The sequence below is a fragment of the Rana temporaria genome, chromosome 1 (genome assembly GCF_905171775.1).
Source record: "Rana temporaria chromosome 1, aRanTem1.1, whole genome shotgun sequence".
In the NCBI taxonomy this organism is placed as follows: domain Eukaryota; kingdom Metazoa; phylum Chordata; class Amphibia; order Anura; family Ranidae; genus Rana; species Rana temporaria.
The window spans coordinates 48,282,843-48,303,582 of record NC_053489.1 but is presented as its reverse complement, the minus strand read 5'-3'; positions in this window follow the sequence as shown (position 1 = coordinate 48,303,582).

The following is a 20,740-nucleotide window of genomic DNA, read 5'->3' as shown; positions in this document are numbered from 1 at the left end:
GATGATAAATGTGTATTGGAGGCTCGTTAGTACCCACTGTGTTTGTATGGTGTTGTGGGTGGAGTGTGTCATTGTCCATCTGATTACTGCAAGAATTATTTTTGGTGTATCTAAGAGCCTGCCTTCTCAATAAAGATGTTCTATGCTTGGTACACCCTTCATGAAGTCTTGGCTCATGTTTGGGGGAATATTCTAACCATTGGGAAGAATCATCCTGGAAACTGCATTCATCTCCACTATCCCTCTACCTCCTATGGTAGCGATAGTCACTTAAGCTCGGCGATTGAGGGATGGAAAGAAGGCCGCAGTACCATAACCACTGCAGGTCTTAACACAAAGCTTTGAGTTCACTTAAGTCCTTCTATACTCTATACCCTCATTATTTTCAAAACCGTCAGAGATGCCCACAACCTTTATCCTTCCTCTGTTCTTCTGACTCTCCCATCTACAAATTTTCATGATCCTCTACTCCTCTTGAAATTACCTTCTGCACTCTGTTCAGAACTCTAAAACTCTTAAGGTGGACTTTTTCATTAACTTCACAATACTGCAACCATAAATTCCTGACAAATCTAAAACAAAACTCCACCTTTCATCATTAATAACATATTCAAGCTCCAGTATCCTACGGTACAAACAGGCAAGGTTTAAAAAAGCCTGGAACCCCTGGATTAGGTATCTTCACTCACTTGTCCAAAATTAGGCACCCTGGAGGTTAAGACGGCCGGGTTGAGTGGATCCATTCTTTTCTCTTCCTACACAAGGTCATGAATCTGAAGCTCAGGAAAATTGAGTTATACACTCAATAGCTTACCTCTTGCTTCACCTCGGGGTGAGAGGCTTATCATTGGTACATTTTTTGGATACTATGAAAATGTACTCGAGTTTGTACTTATGTTTTCGAGCATAAAGGCCCATACACACGATAGGACTTTTTGACAACAAATGTCCAACGGACCTGTTTGATCGGACAATCCGACCGTGTGTATGCTCCATCGGACAATTGTTTTCGCTTTTTCATCGGACAAATGTTCACTGTGAATGCTCTCAAACCTTTTAACAACAAATGTCCAATGGAGCATAATCCGATCGTGTGTACACAAGTTCATCAGACTAAAGTCCAAAGTATAAACACGCATGCTGAGAACCAATGCTAAAGATCAGACAACAATAGCAGAAATTGCCCAAAGGGTGGCGGTAAAGAGCCGAAAAAACACGTGATTTGGTGAAAGTTGGCTGAAAAAGTCCTGCCGTGTGTATGCAGAACAAGTTCATGGCCAACGCCCATTCGGAGCAAAATCCATGGAAAAGTCAGATGGAAGTCCAATCGTGTGTATGAGGCTTAAAACTGATTCTGACTGTCTTAGCCCTTGATTTATATATATTTATAATAATAGGTAATATTTGTGTATGGGCAAGGCCCTATCTGCCATCTCTGTCATGCTCTGTCCTTGATTCTTATGTGCATATTGTCAACTATTTACCCTGATTTTGGTACTGCAGTCCCAAACTGATAATCTTGCACATGCTTCTGTGTTTTGTCTATAATTATCTATAAAAATTATTGAAACAGAAAATAATCTTCAAGCGCCAGTCTGGTTACTGTAGATAAGTTAAAATGATCTCATCAGTCTGCTGAAGGCAAACTGCAGTCTTTTCTTTACCCCTTCCATTACATCTAGCAGGGATCAAAGTACTACCCCTGGCAATGCATTTATCTGCTCTTTCACTCTAGAACGAGAGTGCTAACTTTGTTCAGGCATCATCCAGAGTCAGAATCCTGGATTGAAGCGCTGGCTCAGAAATGATTTGTTCATGTAAATCATCATATCAGTTTACTTCTGAATGATTTCCAACAGTCTCATGTAACGTATGTCTTCAGTCTCCAACCACTCTGATAGCTAGACATGTGCACACTGAAATATTTCGTTTCAGAATTTCGTTTTCGTCCAAAAAATAAATGTATTTAGTTAGTCCCGAAATTCTCTGTTATTTATTTTGTTTCGTTAAAAAAGCATTCGTCCGAAAATCTAAATGAATTAAGTTCAAATCTGTCATTGAAGGCTCATGGTGTCTGTCGAATGTTCTAAGAAGATTCGACGAAGCAGCTAAACTGTACGACTGTACGACGCCGCAATCGTACATTTCCGATAGAAGAATTCTAATGTTGTAAGACTAGTAATAATTATATTTATAAATTATTATTACTAGGCAACCAACATTCAAATTCTTCTATAGCCTATGGGCGGAGCATTTGACCGGAAATGTACGATTGCGGCGTCATACAGTTTAGCTGCTTGTCGAATCTTCTTAGAACTTTTGACAGACACCATAAGCCTTCAATGACAGATTCAACGTGTGTATGTTTTTCGCTGCTTCGTCGAATCTTCGTCGTTCATGTCGAATGGTCTATCCCAATACTGTCTCTATAATGTCGAATCTTCTCTCTCTATGTAGAATAATCTTGGACTAATGGGGGTAGATCCACGTACATCGGCGCATATATAGACCGGCGTAGCGCATCTCATTTACGTTACGCCGGCTCACACAAAGGAAGAAATACAAAGAGAACAGGATACCTTATCATACAAGTATGTAGGGCCCGCTAGAATATTTTTTGTTGTTAGTGTAGGAATTTTTTTTCCCTTTTTACCATTAAAAGCTACCTTTTTACGTTTTTTTTGGTGTGCGGCTGTCCATATCTCCTCTTCAAGTTTTGGGAATCCCTTTCTACTTGCAGATCCTTAGGGGGTGCTCTACATTTACATGGTACAGCAGACACATATATCAGCAATATGAAGTGTTGGGGTAACAAATGCTTTAAAGTGGTTATAAACTCTCCAAAGCAACTTCAGAACTTTGTACTCCTCATACATACACCTATTGATTGCTGCATGTGAAATTCTTCTTACTTGTTTCATCTGCTTGCAATCTGTCTCGTAAAGTATGATTACGTCACCGGCGCATTCGCTTTCCCTCATGCGATTTACGGCACACATTGTGTGCCATTTCCCCATCCACAGGATGCCATTAACGATTGTTCCACTGTCTACGGCACAGCTTAGCATACTCACGAGGCTGGGCATATATTTCCTGATTCTCCCCATGTTACTGTGTGACGGGGAGTAAACCGTCCTGCTTAACTGACTCCTATAGCAGCATTAATCATGAGAAAGAGTCTTGGATAATAAACGATCGCGCATGCGCAAGATTATAGCAGGGGAATCAAAGAAGGGAGGAAATTATGTCAAAAGATCAGTCAGAAACAAAACTCAACATGGCGCTGCCGAATCCCAGAAGACACATTTTTTACAAACTTCTAAAAAACAGTAAGTAAACAGCGAATATATATACATTTACTATGTCAGGATTTCAAATTTGTTTTCACATCAAATGAGATGAAAATTGCGATTTGGAGTGCAGAGTTTACTTCCTCTTTAAGTCCTTGTATCATACAGTACAGACCAAAAGTTTAGACACACCTTCTCATTCAAAGAGTTTTCTTTATTTTCATGACTATGAAAATTGTAGATTTACACTGAAGGCATCAAAACTAAATATAAATAAAATAGATTTCATATTCTAGGTTCTTCAAAGTAGCCACCTTTTGCTTTGATTACTGCTTGGCACACTCTTGGCATTCTCTTGATGAGCTTCAAGAGGTAGTCACCTGGCGCAGCACCCCATCACTCTCCTTCTTGGTCAAATAGCCCTTACACAGCCTGGAGGTGTGTTTGGGGTCATTGTCCTGTTGAAAAATAAATGATGGTCCAACTAAACGCAAACCGGATGGAATAGCATGCCGCTGCAAGATGCTGTGGTAGCCATGCTGGTTCAGTATGCCTTCAATTTTTATTAAATCCCCAGCAGTGTCACCAGCAAAGCACCCCCACACCATCACACCTCCTCCTCCATGCTTCACGGTTGGGAACCAGGCATGTAGAGTCCATCCGTTCACCTTTTCTGCGTCGCACAAAGACACGGGGGTTGGAACCAAAGATCTCAAGTTTGGACTCATCAGACCAAAGCACAGATTTCCACTGGTCTAATGTCCATTCCTTGTGTTCTTTAGCCCAAACAAGTCTCTTCTGCTTGTTGCCTTTCTTTAGCAGTGGCTTCCTAGCAGATATTCTACCATGAAGGCCTGATTCACACAGTCTCCTCTTAACAGTTCCAGAGATGTGTCTGCTGCAAAAGGTGGCTACTTTGAAGAACCTAGAATATGAAATATATATTTTCAGTTGTTTCACACTTTTTTGTTATGTATAATTCCACATGTGTTACTTCATAGTTTTGATGCCTTCAGTGTGAATCTACAATTTTCATAGTCATGAAAATAAAGAAAACTCTTTGATCTATACTGTATATATATATGTGTATATATATATATATATATATATATATATATATATATATATATATATATATATATATATATATATTTATTTAGATATATATATGTGTGTGTAAATAAAAAAAAAATCACAAAAATAAAAATGCATGCTAACAAATGCACCATGCATTTTTGTGCAGCGGCATTAAAAAGTTCATTCTTAAATGAATAGGCTGTTCTGCAGCAAGGCACATACTCTGATGCATCGCATAGATGTGTAGTTGAACCTTTAAAACACAGTCAGGAGGCCGAGGGGCATCAAAAACCACAGCAGTGATAGCTGATAATAGCATGGCTGTTTTGTACAATGCCACTACAGTACTACCCTACCTTACTGCGTACTCACTGCTCTATGTTTTCCAAAAAGCTTAAAAAATGTATTTTTTGGCTGGAGCTACACTTTAAAAAAGTACCAGTTCAAAATTACAAACAGATTCTACTTAACAAACCTACAGTCCCTGCACCGCCTGTATACCGCTGTTAAAAGTATATAGGGCCAAAGGGGCTGGTAATGACCTGGGGGGAGGGGGGCAGGGAAACCCATGCTATTTTTCTCAATGATTTTCATTCATATTGCAGGGACCAGACATTACATTAAAGCCGCAAGCAGTTTTAAATGACTTTTTTCTTATAGTAACACCCAGCAGGTACGATATTTAAAGGAATGTTTCAATTTTTTTTCACATTAAGCATCATTAAAATCACTGCATCATTTCCATTGATACATGTTCTCTGGGGCAAGACCCGGGTTTCTCAAACCCGTTTTACGACAATAACTTGCATATTAGCCTTTAAAATTAGCACTTTTGAATTCGAACGTTCGAGTCGCATAGACTTCAATGGGGTTCTAAAAGTTTGCGCGAACATTCAGTCCGTTCGACGGTTCTGGTTGCGAACCGAACGGGGGGGGTGTTCGGCTCATCCCTACCAGGGACATGTTTTTTTTTACTAGTAATGGCAGCAATAAGCGACTCTCTGCCCATTGCCGCTGCTGCCCGCCTCACAGCCTGTCAAGTCTTATGCCGCGTACACGCGACCGTTTTTCATGACGTGAAAAATGTAATTTTTTAAAACGGTCATTAAAAACGATCGTGTGTGGGCTCCAGAGCATTTTTCATGACGTGAAAAATGGGCATTAAAAATTTAGAACATGCTCTAATTTTTCGCGTAATATTTCACGTTGTCGTTTTTCACGTCGTGTGTGGGCTTTAACGATGTGAGAAAAACGTGCATGCTCAGGAGCAAGTTATGAGATGGTAAAACTAGCGTTTGTAATGGAGATAGCACATTCGTCACGCTGTAACAGACTGAAAAGCAGGAAGACTGAAAAGCACGAATCGTCTCTCACCAAATTTTAATTAAAACGAAATCAGCAAAAGCAGCCCAAAGGGTGGCGCTATCTGAATGGAACTTCCCCTTTATAGTGCCGTCGTACGTGTTGTACGTCACCGCGCTTTGCTAGAGCATTTTTTTTTTCACAATCGTGTGTATGTAAGGCAGGCTTGACAAGAATCACTTCGAAAAAAATGTTGTTTTTTTCTAGAACAAAAATGGTCGTGTGTACGTAGCATAACTCTCCAGGCCACGGCTACTACTGGGCAGTGTTGCCAACCTACCAGATTGAAATTTACTGGCACGACACCCAAAATTTACTGGCGCAGCCCCGTTTTTACTGGCATTTCACAAAAGTTACTAAATTACATTTTTAGGTGCAAATTTCAGTATTTAGGCTACAAACTATAGGCAAATAGCAATGTGATTTAAGGTAGATATTAAGGTACAAAAAACATATTTTTGTTATTTTCGATATAATAAGGGCAAATTATTTAGTCACATCACCCCCTGCCTCCATCCCCCTCTGCCACCAACACCCCCCCCCCTCTGTGGTGCCACAATCTCCCTCTGCCTCCAATCTCCCCCAGGCCCCCTGCCTCCAATCGCCCCCTGCATCCAATCACCCCCTGCCTCCATTGTCCCCTGCCTCCATCCCCCTCTCGGTGCCACCAACAACCCCTGTCTCCATCCCCCACCCTCTGCGGTGCCACCAACACCCCTTGCCACTAACACCCCCTGCCTCCAATCTCCCCTGCCTCCATTGCCCCCTACCTCCATCCTCCTCTGCGGTATAACCGCAGCCACCATCACCCCCTGCCTCCAATCACCCCCTTCCTCCAATCTCCATTGCTCAGTTCCAAGCCGAACCAATCTTGGCTATTTTTACTGGCACATTCCAACAACCACGAACATTTACGAACAGGGGAAAAAATTGCCAGTTTTTACGAACTGTCCGTAAAAATAAGGGCGGTTGGCAAGACTGCTACTGGGTGGGAACGGAGAAAGATCACTCCAGCAGGGAAGGCAAGGAGATAAGCCGGCAGGCGGGCGGCCGGGACATGAGCCAAGACAGAAGAGCATGCGAGGCGGAGCTGAATGGGCATGTACCCGAAACTGAAGAAATATTCCCTCTGCTCCGACCAGCACATGATCATCAGAAAAATGGGTGTAATTCTTTTTTTTTTCGGGGACAAAACTGGGGACAGACTTGGTCCAGGGACAGTGTCCTCAACCCAGGGATTGTCCCCCGAAACCGGGGATGTCTGGTCACCCTAGCCTAGAGTTCCACTGTAACAAAAAAAGGTACAATAAGGACATTATATCCAAAGACCCAGCTGCCTTCTCTTCTGCTTGGTTCTCTTGTAGTGCGAAGGATGTCTACAGCTGCATCTCAAGAGTCTTCCTTAAGAAATGATGACTTGCATGGTAAAGCGTGCCGTTCTTCTTGCTAATGAATTTTCCTTCCTTCTCTGATATATTTGGAAGTGCACTCTGCTGAGATGTACATTACTCCCCCCCTTCTGCACACACACTTCTCCTTCTGCTGTCATTTTAAGTATGATGCACAACGTGTGAATATCACCCACTGCAGAATCTTTATTGTGTTCCTCTGGTGAGCATGGTGCATTTTTGGAGGAAGTCTTAATCGAGCACTTAAGCTGCAATACTCAGGAGATATACCCTGCGGAGAGCTCAGTATCCTGAGCTGTGCTGAGCTGGTAGCACTGCACTCCCCTAAGCACTTTTACTGCAAGCTGATTAGACCATTAGGCCCTGCCATCAGCTTTTTACTTCCTTACGTGCCTTTTGTTTCCAGGCTTGGGGGAAACGTGTTATGTAATTCAATCATCTTACAGCCTCTTGTTTGTTTCAATCGGCCGTATTAATTTATACTGTTCTTATTATTGCTTTACCAAGAGAGAGTATAATTGGGAGAAGTTTAGATAATGTCTTACACAGGCTGATCGATAGGTTGGTATAAAAGTGGACCTGTCCCTTTCACAGACAACCATTGTACGCGTTATATGTAAATCCTAAATGAATGACAATAAAGCGTATCTAAACCCAAGAACAAAAATTATTAGTATTGCAGCTTACAGGTCTTTAGATGCGATGACTGTATTCATTTTATTTTTCCACACTTTTCTTTCCCTTTATTTAATTTTTTTTTTAAGAAATTTTGTAGAACAAATACCAGCAAAAATATAGAAATAGATACAAAATAAGGGAGTCATTCCAGAAACAGTAAGGCCTTGTACACAAGAGCAGACATGTCCGATGAAAACGGTCCGCGGACCGTTTTCATCGGACATGTCTGCTGGGAGCTTTTGGTCTGATGTGTGTACACACCATCAGACCAAAATCCCAGCGGACAGAGAACGCGGTGACGTATAAGACACCGACATTCTCTAACACGCGAGTTCAATGCTTCCACGCATGCGTCAAATCAATTCGACGCATGCGCAAGATTTCGGGCCGCTGGTTATACGTCATAACCAGCGGACATGTCCGATGAGTCGTACTAACCATCGCACATGTCCGACATGGTTCCAGCGGACAAGTTTCTTAGCATGCTAAGAAACTTTTGTCCGCTGGAAACCTGTCCGCTAGGCCGGAAAACTGTCCGCTAGGCCCTACACACAGTTGGACATGTCCGCGGACCAGTTTCAGCGGACATGTTCGGTCGTGTGTACAAGGCCTAAGAGCCGGTTCACACTGGGGCGACTCGTCAGGCGACTCAGTCGCCTGACAAGTCGCGTCCCATTCTATTCAATAGAACCGTTCTAATAGGAGCAACGCAAGTTGCTCCGACTTAGAAAAAGGTTCTTGTACGACTTTGGGGGCGACTCAGGGGGACTTGCATTGACTTCTATACAGAAGTCATTTTGCAAGTCGCCTCTGAAGTCGTCTTCAGGACGCCTTGCCGAGTCGCCCCCGAAGTCGTGCCGCCCCAGTGTGAACCGGCTCTCAAGTCTCTACTCTTGAGTCTTCTTTATTAAAAACAATAAACAGCTTAACCACTTCAGCCCCGGAAGAATTCGGCTGCCCGATGACCGGCCCATTTTTTGCGATTCAGCACTACATTGCTTTAACTGAGGCCTCGTACACACGACCGAGGAACTCGACGGGCGAAACACATCGTTTTGCTCGTCGAGTTCCTTGTTAGGCTGTCGAGGATCTCGGCGAGCCAATTTTCTCCATTCCCGTGGAGGAAAAAGAAGACATGCTCTCTTTTTGGCTCGATGAGATCCTCGGCGGTTTCCTCGTCGAAAAGTGTACACACGACCGGTTTCCTCGGCAAAAAAAAAAAAAAACAGCAAGCTTCTTGCTGGTTTTTGCCGAGAAACTCGGTCGTGTGTACGAGGCCTGACAATTGTGCGGTCGTGACTCGTGTGATGATGTACCCACACAAAATTTACATCCTTTTTTTCCCACAAATAGAGCTTTCTTTTGGTGGTATTTGATCATCTCTGCGATTTTAATTTTTTGCACTATAAACAAAAAAAGAGAGTAATTTTTGAAAAAAAAAAAACACAATATTTTGCACTTTTTGCTATAATAAATATCCCCATTTTTTTTTTAAAGCGTTTTTTTTTCTAAGTTTAGGCCGATACGTATTCTTCTACATATTTTTGGTAATAAAAATCGCAATAAGCGTATATTGATTGGTTTGCACAAAAGTTATAGCGTCTACAAAATAGGGGATAGTTTTATGGCATTTTGATTATTATTATTTTATTTACTAGTAATGGCGGCGATCTGTGATTTTTATCGGGACTGCGACAATATGGTGGATACATCGGACACATTGTTGGGACCATTGGCATTTCATACATCGATCAGTGGCGCACGCCTGCTATCCCACTTAAAGGAGCCGGCGTACAGCTACGACGGCTCGCGGGATCGTGCCGACCTGCTGCAGTAAAATGACGGCGACTGGCCGGCAAGCAGTTAAAGGAGCTGTAAAGGCAGACATTTTTCTATCTTAATGCATTCTATGCATTAAAATAAAAAACCTTGTGTGTGTAGTAGCCCAGCAACCCTAAAACTTACCTGAACCCGCTCTCTGCCCAGCGATGTCCACGAGTCCCTCAGCTGTCTGGGACTCTCCCTTCTGATTAGTTTAGACACAGCAGTGGCACCATTGGCTCCCACTGCTGTCCATCAAAGTCAGTTAGCCAACCAGGAAAGAGAGGGGGCAGGGCCAAATGGGAGATCCGTGTCTGAACGGACACACAGAACTACAGCTCAACTCAGGTGCCCCCATAGCAAGCTGCTTGCTGTGGGAGCATTTGAGAGGAGGGAGGGGCCAGGAGCAGCGAAGATGGACCCAAAAAGAGGAGGATCCAGGCTGCAACAGAGAAGGTATGTATAATGTTTTTGTTATAAAAAAAAAAAAGAGACTTTACAATCACTTTAATGCACCACATGAATGTGTTAGGCTGTGTTCACACTGATGCGTTTTTTCTCCATATTTACGTGGTTAAAAAAGCAAGAAAAAGGAAAAAAAAATCGGATCGTCTTTAAATCCCGTAGGACTCTTTACAGCACTGCACTGTGGGTGCGGTGCGTTTCAAAGAGTCCTGCATGTTGCATCTTTGGGGCGCTTTTCACAACCACACCACAAATGCAGCTCCCCATTGAAATTATTTAAAAAAAGCATAAAAAGCACGTCCAAGACACATCAAAGTGCATAAAAAAGGTTGAATTTTTGGTACTTTTTTTGAGTCACGTGTCTGTATTTCAAAAATGCATACTGGGAGTCTGGCCTCCAGAAAATGCACTGGAAACGCATCAAAAACACATTTTACATATTTTACAAAGTTAGCTCCACCCAATTCTTCCCCTTAAATTAAAGGGGTTGTAAACCCTCAGGGTTTCTCACCTTAACCACTTGACCACTGGGCACGAAAACCCCCTTAATCACCAGACCAATTTTCAGCTTTCGGGGTTCTCACATTTTGAATGACAATAACTCAGTCATACAACACTGTAACCAAATGACATTTTTGTCCTTTTTTTCCCACAAATAGAGCTTTCTTTTGGTGGTATTTGATCACCTCTGCGTTTTTTATTTTTTTCGCTATAAATGAAAAAATAAAGAAAATGTAAAAAAATGAATTTTTCTTAATTTCTATTATAAAATTTTGCAAAAAAAAAAATTTCTTCATAAATTTGGCCTAAAATGTATACTGCTACATATCTTGGTAAAAAAAATAATAAAAAAATTGGTTATTATTTAGTCTGGGTGAAAGTTATAGGGTCTACAAGCTATGGTGCCAATATCTGAAAATTTATCAATTTGATCACATCTGAAGTACTGACATTTCTTGAGACCCTAACATGCCAGAAAAGTACAAATACCCCCCAAATGACCCCTTTTTGGAAAGAAGACATTCCAATGTATTTAGAAAGAGGCATGGTGAGTTTTTTGAAGTTGTAATTTTTTCCCAAATTTTTTTGCAAAATCAAGATTTTTTTTTTCACAAAATGTTCATATTCGCAGGTTATTTCTCACACACAGCATATGCATACCACAAATTACACCCCAAAACACATTCTGCTATTACTCCTGAGTATGGCGATACCACATGTGTGGGACTTTTACACAGCGTGGCCACATACAGAGGCCCAACATGCAGGGAGCACCATCAGGCGTTCTGGAACACCCAGGCCAATTCTGACATTCCTCTCCTACATGGAAAAATCATCATTTATTTGCTAGAAAATTGGATAGAACCCCAAAACATTATATATGCTTTTTTAGCAAAAATCCTAGAGAATACAATGGCGGTCATTGCAACTTTTTATCGCGCACGTTATTTTCGCAGCAAATTTTCGAATGCGTTTTTTTGGAAATAAAATGGTTTTGTGCTTTTTAAAAAAAAAAAAATTAAAGTTAGCCCAATGTTTTTGCATAATATGAAAGATGAAGTTACGCCGAGTCGATAGATACCCAACATGTCACCCTTCAAAATTGCACACGCTTGTGGAATGGCGCCAAACTTCGCTACTTAAAAATCCCCATAGGTGACGCTTTAAATATTTTTACTGGTTACATCTTTTTAGTTGGAGAAGAGCTCTAGGGCCAAAATTATTGCTCTCCCTCTAACGTTCGCAGCGATACCTCACATGTGTGGTTTGAACACCGTTTTCATATGTGGGCGGGACTTATGAGTGCGGTCGCTTCTGTATACGAGCACACGGGAACAGGGGCGCTTTTATTTTTTTTTTTTTTTTTTATTGTTCATTTTGCTTTATTTATTTTAGTATTTTAGTTTGACATGTTTTTCCCCAAAAATAAATATTTTGATCACTTTTATTCCAATTACAAGGAATGGAAACATCCCTTGTAATAGGAATATAGCATGACAGGTCCTCTTTACAGTGAGATATGGGGTCAATAAGACCCCACATCTCACCTCTAGGCTGGGAAGCCTGAAAAAAAAAAAAAAACGATCCTGGCTTCGATCGTAGCGGTGAGTCGGAAGAAGCACCGGAGGGAGAAGGGAGGGGGACGTCCCCTTTCGCCTCCCCTAAGAACAATCAAGAGGCGTAACAGCCGCCATGATTATTCTTATGGTGTAGAGAATCGCCGACTGAAAAGGATGATCTCTGTATGATGCCTGTAGGTGCAGGCATCATTCAGATATCCCTGCACAAAGTCAAGGACGTCATATGACGGCCAGCGGGCAGGAAGTGGTTAAAACAAATTTTTTTTCCGGGTATTGCAGAGTATTGTGCGGGGGGTATTGCAGAGTATTGTGCGGGGGGTATTGCAGAGTATTGTGCGGGGGGGTATTGCAGAGTATTGGTGCGGGGGAACTGCAAAGTATTGGTGCGGGGGTACTGCAGAGTATTAGTGCGGGGGGTATTGCAGAGTATTTGTGGGGGTATTGCAGAGTATTGTGCGGGGGGTATTGCAGAGTATTGTGCGGGGGGGTATTGCAGAGTATTGGTGCGGGGGAACTGCAGAGTATTGTGCGGGGGGTATTGCAGAGTATTGGTGCGGGGGAACTGCAGAGTATTGGTGCGGGGGTACTGCAGAGTATTGGTGCAGGGGTACTGCAGAGTATTAGTGCGGGGGGTATTGCAGAGTATTTGTGGGGGTATTGCAGAGCATTGTGCGGGGGTATTGCAGAGTATTGTGCGGGGGTATTGCAGAGTATTGTGCAGGGGGTATTGCAGAGTATTGTGCGGGGGGGTATTGCAGAGTATTGGTGCGGGGGAACTGCAGAGTATTGTGCGGGGGTATTGCAGAGTATTGTGCGGGGGTATTGCAGAGTATTGTGCGGGGGTATTGCAGAGTATTGTGCGGGGGTATTGCAGAGTATTGGTGCGGGGGTATTGCAGAGTATTGGTGCGGGGGTATTGCAGAATATTGGTGCGGGGGTATTGCAGAGTATTGTGCAGGGGTATTGCAGAGTATTGGTGCGGGGTATTGCAGAGTATTGGTGCGGGGGATGGCTGAGCAGGGATAGATGGATCTGTGACTGCAATAGTCACAGATCCATCCACAGCGCTGCTGACACCCGCGCTCTCCTCTCACACTGTACCGATCGGTACAGAGAGGGGAGGGAGGAACCGGCGTCATCAAATGACGCCGGTTTGTTTACATGTGATCGCTCCGTCATTGGACGGATCGATCACGTGGTAAACCGCCGCTATCAGCGGCTATTTACCGTGATCCGCCGGGTCCGCAGGACCCGACGTTCACGGAGATTCCCATGTGCGCGCCCCAGAGGGCGCGCGGGAGCGCGATTCTGGGAGGACATCCATGGACGTCCTCCCAGAGTTAAGCAACCACTTTGCCACCGTATTATGACGGTCAGCGGTGAGCAAGTGGTTAATGCATTCTATGTATCAAGGTTAAAAACCTCCTTTGGTGTAGAAGCCCCCCTGAGCCCCCTTTTACTTACCTGAGTCCTGTCTTTCCAGCACCGAGAACGAGCACACCCGCTCCAGCCGAGTCCTGCTGTCTGTGTTAATGGACACAGCAGCAGGACTCAGGGGCATGCCCCCACAGGAGTGTCCCCAGGAAAGCGCTTCTATGTGGGAGCACTCGATGTGGGGAGTTGCCAGGAGCGCTCCGGGGGGACTCGAGAAAAGGAGGATCGGGGCCACTCTGTGCAAAACCCTTGCACAGAGAGGGTAAGTATAACATGTTTGTTATTTAGAAAAATAAATAAACCGAAGCTGTTCAATCACTTTAATTTCAATAGTTTACATATTTCCTTGAATTGTTTTTGTGTTTCACTAACACAGGAAGTGTGGGATGGCTGGGCGGAAAACAGTGGGTAGGGTGGGGTGTGGGGAGTAGGGATTAGGTAGAGAAGCCTGATAACCCTTATGCCGCGTACACACGATCGGAAATTCCGACAAGAAAAACGTGGATTTTTTTTCCGACGGAATGTTGAATCAAACTTGTCTTGCATAGCCACGGTCACACAAAATTCTGACCGTCAAAAACGCGGTGACGTACAACACTACAAGAAACTGAATTTTTTTTAATTAAAAGCCAGCAGCTACAAATACTGCAGCTGCTGACTTTTAATATGAGCACACTTACCTGTCCTGGAGTCCAGCACCGTCCGCAGCAGAGGACGAGCGATCACTCGTCACTTTGCTGCCCCCCCGCCATCCTCGGTGAGGGAACCAGAAAGTGAAGCGCTCCAGTTTCACTGCCTGCAAGTCGATCAACGGGAGTTCCACTTTATGGTGGAGCTCCTCTTTAAGTTCAATGATTCCGAGCATGCGTCAAATTGATTCCGAGCATGCATGTTTTTTTTGCGCGTTGGAATTGCATACAGACAATCGGAATTTTCGACAAGAACTTTTCTTGTCAAAAAAATTGAGAACCTGCTCTCAAATTTTTGCTGTCGGTCGGAATTTCCGAGCAAACGCTCACATCGAACTTTTCTTGTCAGAATTTCCGATCATGTGTATGCGGCATTAGATTATATATAGGAGGAAAATCACGAAGTCGTACTTAGAGCATGGACACCTTCACCTTTCCACAGGTCTCAAGACTCCTTTTTGGGGGAGGAAATATGATTTATACGGTTGAAGAGATAAGATTACCGTATTTATCGCGGTATAACGCGCTCCCGCGTATACCGCGCACCCCTACAGTGGCCCCCAATCCTGTGGAAAAAAAGTTTTTTGTACTTACAGTTTTGGTGTCTTGCGCGGCGTCCATCGGCGGCCTCGTCGGGTCCGGCGTCCTTCTGCGGCTTCGGGTGTCCTCTTCGGCAGGTCCGGCGTCCATCTTCGGTGGGTCGGGTGTCCTCTTCGGCGGGTCGGGTGTCCTCTTCGGCGGGTCGGGTGTCCTCTTCGGCAGGTCCGGCGTCCTTCTGCGGCGTATTCGCGTCCTCCCCGCTCGTTTCCCGCCACGAGTTTGAATACTGCGCCGGCATATACCGTGCGCAGTACACTCGTGAATCTTCGGGCAGGCTCGGCAACTGTCGCGCTGACGTCCTGTACGCTCAGGACGTCAGTGCGAGAGGCGCCGAGACTGCCCGAAGATTCACGAGTGTACTGCGCTCGGTATATGCCGGCGCAGTATTCAAACTCGTGGCGGGAAAGCGGGTATCGGCGTATATCGCGCACCCATGTTTTTGCCCTGATTTTCAGGGCAAAATAGTGCGCGGTATACGCCGATAAATACGGTATATGTTTGTAATTATATTTTTATTATGTTGTCTATGAAACCTATATGCTTTTTTATTGTTTTTTATTTATTATTATTATTTTTTGAATGGTGCTTTTGTGTTGTATTGTCGCTGTTACTTTTTAATTAAATACAAAAAAAAGAATTTAAGCAAAGCTACATTTAGAAAGCACATAGTCTGGGACAACATGATCCCATATATCATAACATTAGTACATGGGTCTTCAAACTATGGCCCTCCAGTTGTTCAGGAACTACAATTCCCATCATGCCTAGTCATATCTGTGAATGTCAGAGTTTTACAATGCCTCATGGGATGTGTAGTTCCGCAACAGCTGGAGGGCCGTAGTTTGAGGATCCCTGCATTAGTAGAACAAGAATATGGCAGTCCTTCAATTTAATTCTTAGGAGCTAAAAATAAGGTCATTATGAATATGCATTACCAATTGTTCATCAAGAACATCTATACTGTGGTAACCAGTATTTCCCAAGAGATCTGGCCAAGAAAGTTTAAAAAAAATAAAATAAAAAAAAATAAAGAAGAAGAGGAAAGAAAGAAAATGGGAGAATTCCACATGCCTATATATCTGTCTGTCTGTCTGGAGAGCTCTTTCCTGACAAAAGAAATTCCAGCCAAACCGCCATTTTAAGTCAGGGCCAGCTCCAAAATAGAATTTAAAAGAAAGATCTCTAACTCAATTCAAGGAGACCAGAGGGACAAATACAGTACTTAGGATAACATTCCTGTATACTTGCTGTTAATTTGTCAGGGTTGAGTTCACCTGCTGGTGGCACTGGGGATCACTTTGCAGATGGCTGCAGTTCCAGTGTCCACCTGCAGGTGTCTCCCAGAAGCCAGCAGGTTCTGATCAGCCACACCTGGCTCACTATTATGTCAGGGTCAGCAGACACGTAGCTACACCAAGGAACTGAGACCAAACAAAGTATTTATAATTAAAGTGATATTTATTTCAGTGAACACACACCAATAAACATGCACAGCAACCAGTGAAAGCATAAACCACTCCAGCAAACAAGAACAAGAATAACTAATGAACCTAACTGCTAACTATATACAATATCTACAACATGAGAGACAAAGGCAACAGGGATGCAAGAAAGGGGACACGACTGGGTACAAGGGCATGGAACAAGGCAAAGGGAATCCGGATGGATCAGGACAAGGGAAGGTTATCAGGCACGATCTGGCAGCAAGGAGGCAATCAGACAGAATAGTGACGTCATGGGGGAAAGGAGGAGCAGCCTTAAATATCCACCTGGCAGCTGAAGCCAGGTGTGGCTGATCAGAACCTGCTGGCTTCTGGGAGACACCTGCAGGTGGACACTGGAACTGCAGCCATCTGCAAAGTGAACCCCAGTGCCACCAGTAGGTGAACTCAACCCTGACATAATTCCTCCATTCTCCTTAGATGGTTCAGTTCAACTACCCAAACTTTAATAGTAGGAGCGGCCCGGGTATTCCAGTGTCTAGGTATGCGGAAAGGAGAAAACAAAGCAGTCCCTTTTTGGTCGCCCCCACGGAACCCGGATAAGTGGAAAGTAAAGCTATTTCCAGAGACTTTTGATATGGTGTACTAGAAACAAGGGAGCAAATTTGAAACATATTCCGAAACACATCAAAAACACATGCATTTATTTCAACAAAACAGTGTAAACGCATCCTGAGGGGGAAACGGTATATTAATTATGGCTCACAGTATCAAATAATAAATTCTAAACGTATTTCCTTATTATTATTAGCTCACAATATCTAATAATGAATTCTAAACTTGGTTAAAGCTTCTAATATCCTGATTTTCCTAATTACTTTGGATGACTCATGTGATAGGAATTTGATTGTAAGCTGACTATATGGACAAGTCAGCCCACTCCTTTCAGGAATGTGCCATTTTCATTAGAAGGTCATACTGCTCTGATGGTGGTGTGACCATTTCCTTACATTCAAGATCTATGGGGGTAATCCACAAAGATCCGGCGTAACTTAATTTTTCCCATTTAAGTTACACTGCTTTAAAATTTCTACCTAAGTGCCCGATCCACAAAGCACTTACCTAGAAATTTTTGGCTGTGTAACTTAAATTCCGCTGGCGCAAGGCGTTCCTATTTTCATGGGGGCGATTCCCATTTAAATTATGGGATTTACGTCATTTTCCCGACATGCATAGCGCGAAATTACGTTACGCCGAGCTTTGTGGATTGCGACGGGTCGATAAAGTCGCGTCGGGAAAAAAAAAAGATACGGCGCGAAAAAAAAAATCAAAACAAAAAAAAAATCGCGTCGCTGGACAGAAGGGTCTGTTTTTACAAGGTGTAAACAGTTTACACTTTGTAAAAGCAGCCCTAATTTTGCGTTTGCAAACTAAAACTTACGGAGAAAAAACTAAGCTGAAAAGCTTTGTGGATCTCCGTAAGTCCTAATTTGCATACCCGAGGCGGCATTTCGACACGAAATGCCCCCAGCGGCGGCTGCGGTACTGCATCCTAAGATCCGACAGTGTAAGTCCCTTACACATGCTGGATCTTCTGCCTAACTATGGAAAACTGATTCTGTGGATCAGTTCCATAGTTAGAAACAGGGATACGATGGCGTAACAGCAGTTACGCCGGCGTATCCCTTTTGAGGATCTGGCCCTATATTACCACAGCCAAAACTGGTAAGACTTTAGTCTCATAACAGAGCTGCCATTAGGCTTACATCTGTCTCATTATCTGGCCATGCCGTATGAAAAGCCAGGGGACTCCATGGCGAAACAGCATCTTTAGTTAAAGCGGTGGTTCACCCTGCAGAACAACATTTTAGCATACAATTCGGCATAGTAGCGCGAGCTACAGTATGCCGGTCTTAATTTTTTTATCGCCGTACTCACAGTGTAATCGTACATAGACGATTCCGACTGCCCACGGGGAATGGGCGTTCCTTTCAAGAGGGAGGGTGATTGACGGGCGGCTCTGGCACGTCACGCTCCCCGAAGACAGCCGGAGTAGGTCTCGGCTCTTCACGGCGCCTGCGCACAGACTATGCGCAGGCGCCATGAAGAGCCAAGCCTATTTCGGCTATTTCCGGAGAAGCGTGACGCGCCAGAGCCGGCCGTCAATCACCTTCCGTCTGGATTGGAACGCCCATTCCCCGTGGGCAGTCGGAATCTACTATGTACGATTACACTGTGAGTACGGCGATAAAAAATTTAAGACCGGCATACTGTAGCTCGCGCTACAATGCCGAATTTTAGGCTAGAAGAAAAAAAAAATTGTTTTTATTTTATAGGGTGAACCCCCGCTTTAAGTATTTTTGTCATATTTTCTTTATCTTTATCTGTATCTGTCATGACTTTTAATAAATGTTCTACTTATAAGTATTTGTGTGATCTCGCTTTACGCATATCGAATACAGCTAAGTGTAGCATTTCAGAGCTACGTATATAATGAATCTACCCTCAAACACAATGACAGGAAGTGACGCACACCATACAATCTACACTCACCATAGATTAAATAAATGGAGACTCCCAAAAAAGAAAAAACCTATAACCTATAAACCTAAACCTATGAAAAAAATAATTATAATGAAAAAAAAAAATATATAGATGAAAAATAGAAGGGAAAAGGGGATATAATGTTGCGTACACACGACTATTTTTTAGCATGAAAGAAAACATTGTTTTTCAGCATGTCCAAAAAACGAAGTTTTTCCAACTTTATCATTAAAAATGACATTGCCCACAAACCATCGTTTTTAAAAAATGATGAACAAAGCGCGGTGACGTACAACACGTACAACGGCACTCTAAAGGGAAAGTTCTATTCGTCTTTGGGCTGCTTTAGCTGATCCCATGTTAGTAAAAGACGATTTGCGCTTTTTTGTTTGTTACAGCGTGATGAATGTGCTTACTCCATTATGAACGGTAGTTTTACCAGAACGCTCTCATCTCATAACTTGCTTCTGAGCATGCGTGGGTTTAAAACGTGGTTTTAGCCCACACACGATAATTTTTTACAACCCGAAAAACGACATTGTTTAAATGTTGTCGTTTTTCAGAACCTGAAAAACAATGTGCAGCCCACACACGATCATTTTAAATTACGTTTTTTAAAAATGATGTTTTTTTCATGCTGAAAAATGATCGTGTGTACGCGGCATAAGAGAAGGGGGAAAGAGTATGGGGTAAGAAACAGGAAGGAAAAAACGAAGAAAAAAAATGGACCGATGGATTTTTTCATCAGATATCCGATGAAGCTGACTTTCATCAGTCGTGCCTACACACCATCAGTTAAAAAAACGATCGTGTCACGGTGACGTACACCACGTACGACGGCACTATAAAGGGGAAGTTCAAATCCAATGGCGCCACCCTTGGGGCTGCTTTTGCTGATTTCGTGTTACCGCGAGTAAGTAGAAGTTTGGTTAGAGCCGATTTGCGCTTTTCAGTCTCTGTGCTTTTCACATCGTTTTCTGTTGTTCAGTTCGTGCTTGTAGGTTCGTATCTGTCTTTCAGTGCATGCAGTCAGGTCGTATCTGTTTTGCAGTGCGTTCCTGTCCGCTCGTTTTCTGTTTTTCAGGTCGTTCTTTATAGGCCTTGCTGTTCCTAGGTGCGTTCTGTTTAAAGTTCGTTCTGACCAGTTTGAAGCCATGTTGAAAGTACGTTCTCATTCTCGAGTTCGTGCTGCGTATGGGCTTGCTTCTGCAGTTCGTACTGTTACCAGATCTGAGGCCATGAACAGGGTGAGGAGGAGTTCATGGGCCAAGAATTGGTTGCGCCAGCGTGACCAATTCTCTCATATGCCTCTGCTGCGGGAAATCCAGGAGAATAACCCTGATGATTTCAGGAACTTTCTCCGTATGACGGACCCCGTTTTTCACCGTCTGTTGGATTTGTTGTCCCCCTATATCACGAGGCAGGGCACTGTGATGCGCCAAGCCATCACTGCCGAGCAGAGGCTCATAAATTGTGGGAACATTTCTGCACCCAGGAGACAAAGCTGAAGCATACAGTTGCCTATAGTAATATATGCTGACCCGTTGCTATATGCTGACCCGTTGGATGCCCAAAAGCTTTCATGTGCATGAGGCCCTATAGAGAGAGACCCAGATCTAAACTCGATAAAGAGATAAGAAAAATTTATGATAAACTCATTAGGCACGCCAGTGTCAAAAATTAAATCTTTAAACTGAAAATGTATACCTATATTACATTCTGCATCATGTACGCCATAGAATCAAGAGAAATTGTATCCTATAAGATAAAACCAAGTCTTATCTGAGTTTGTAAAATGAGAATCCAAACACAACCACAGTAATATCTACCCCATGTATAAGCCTTGAA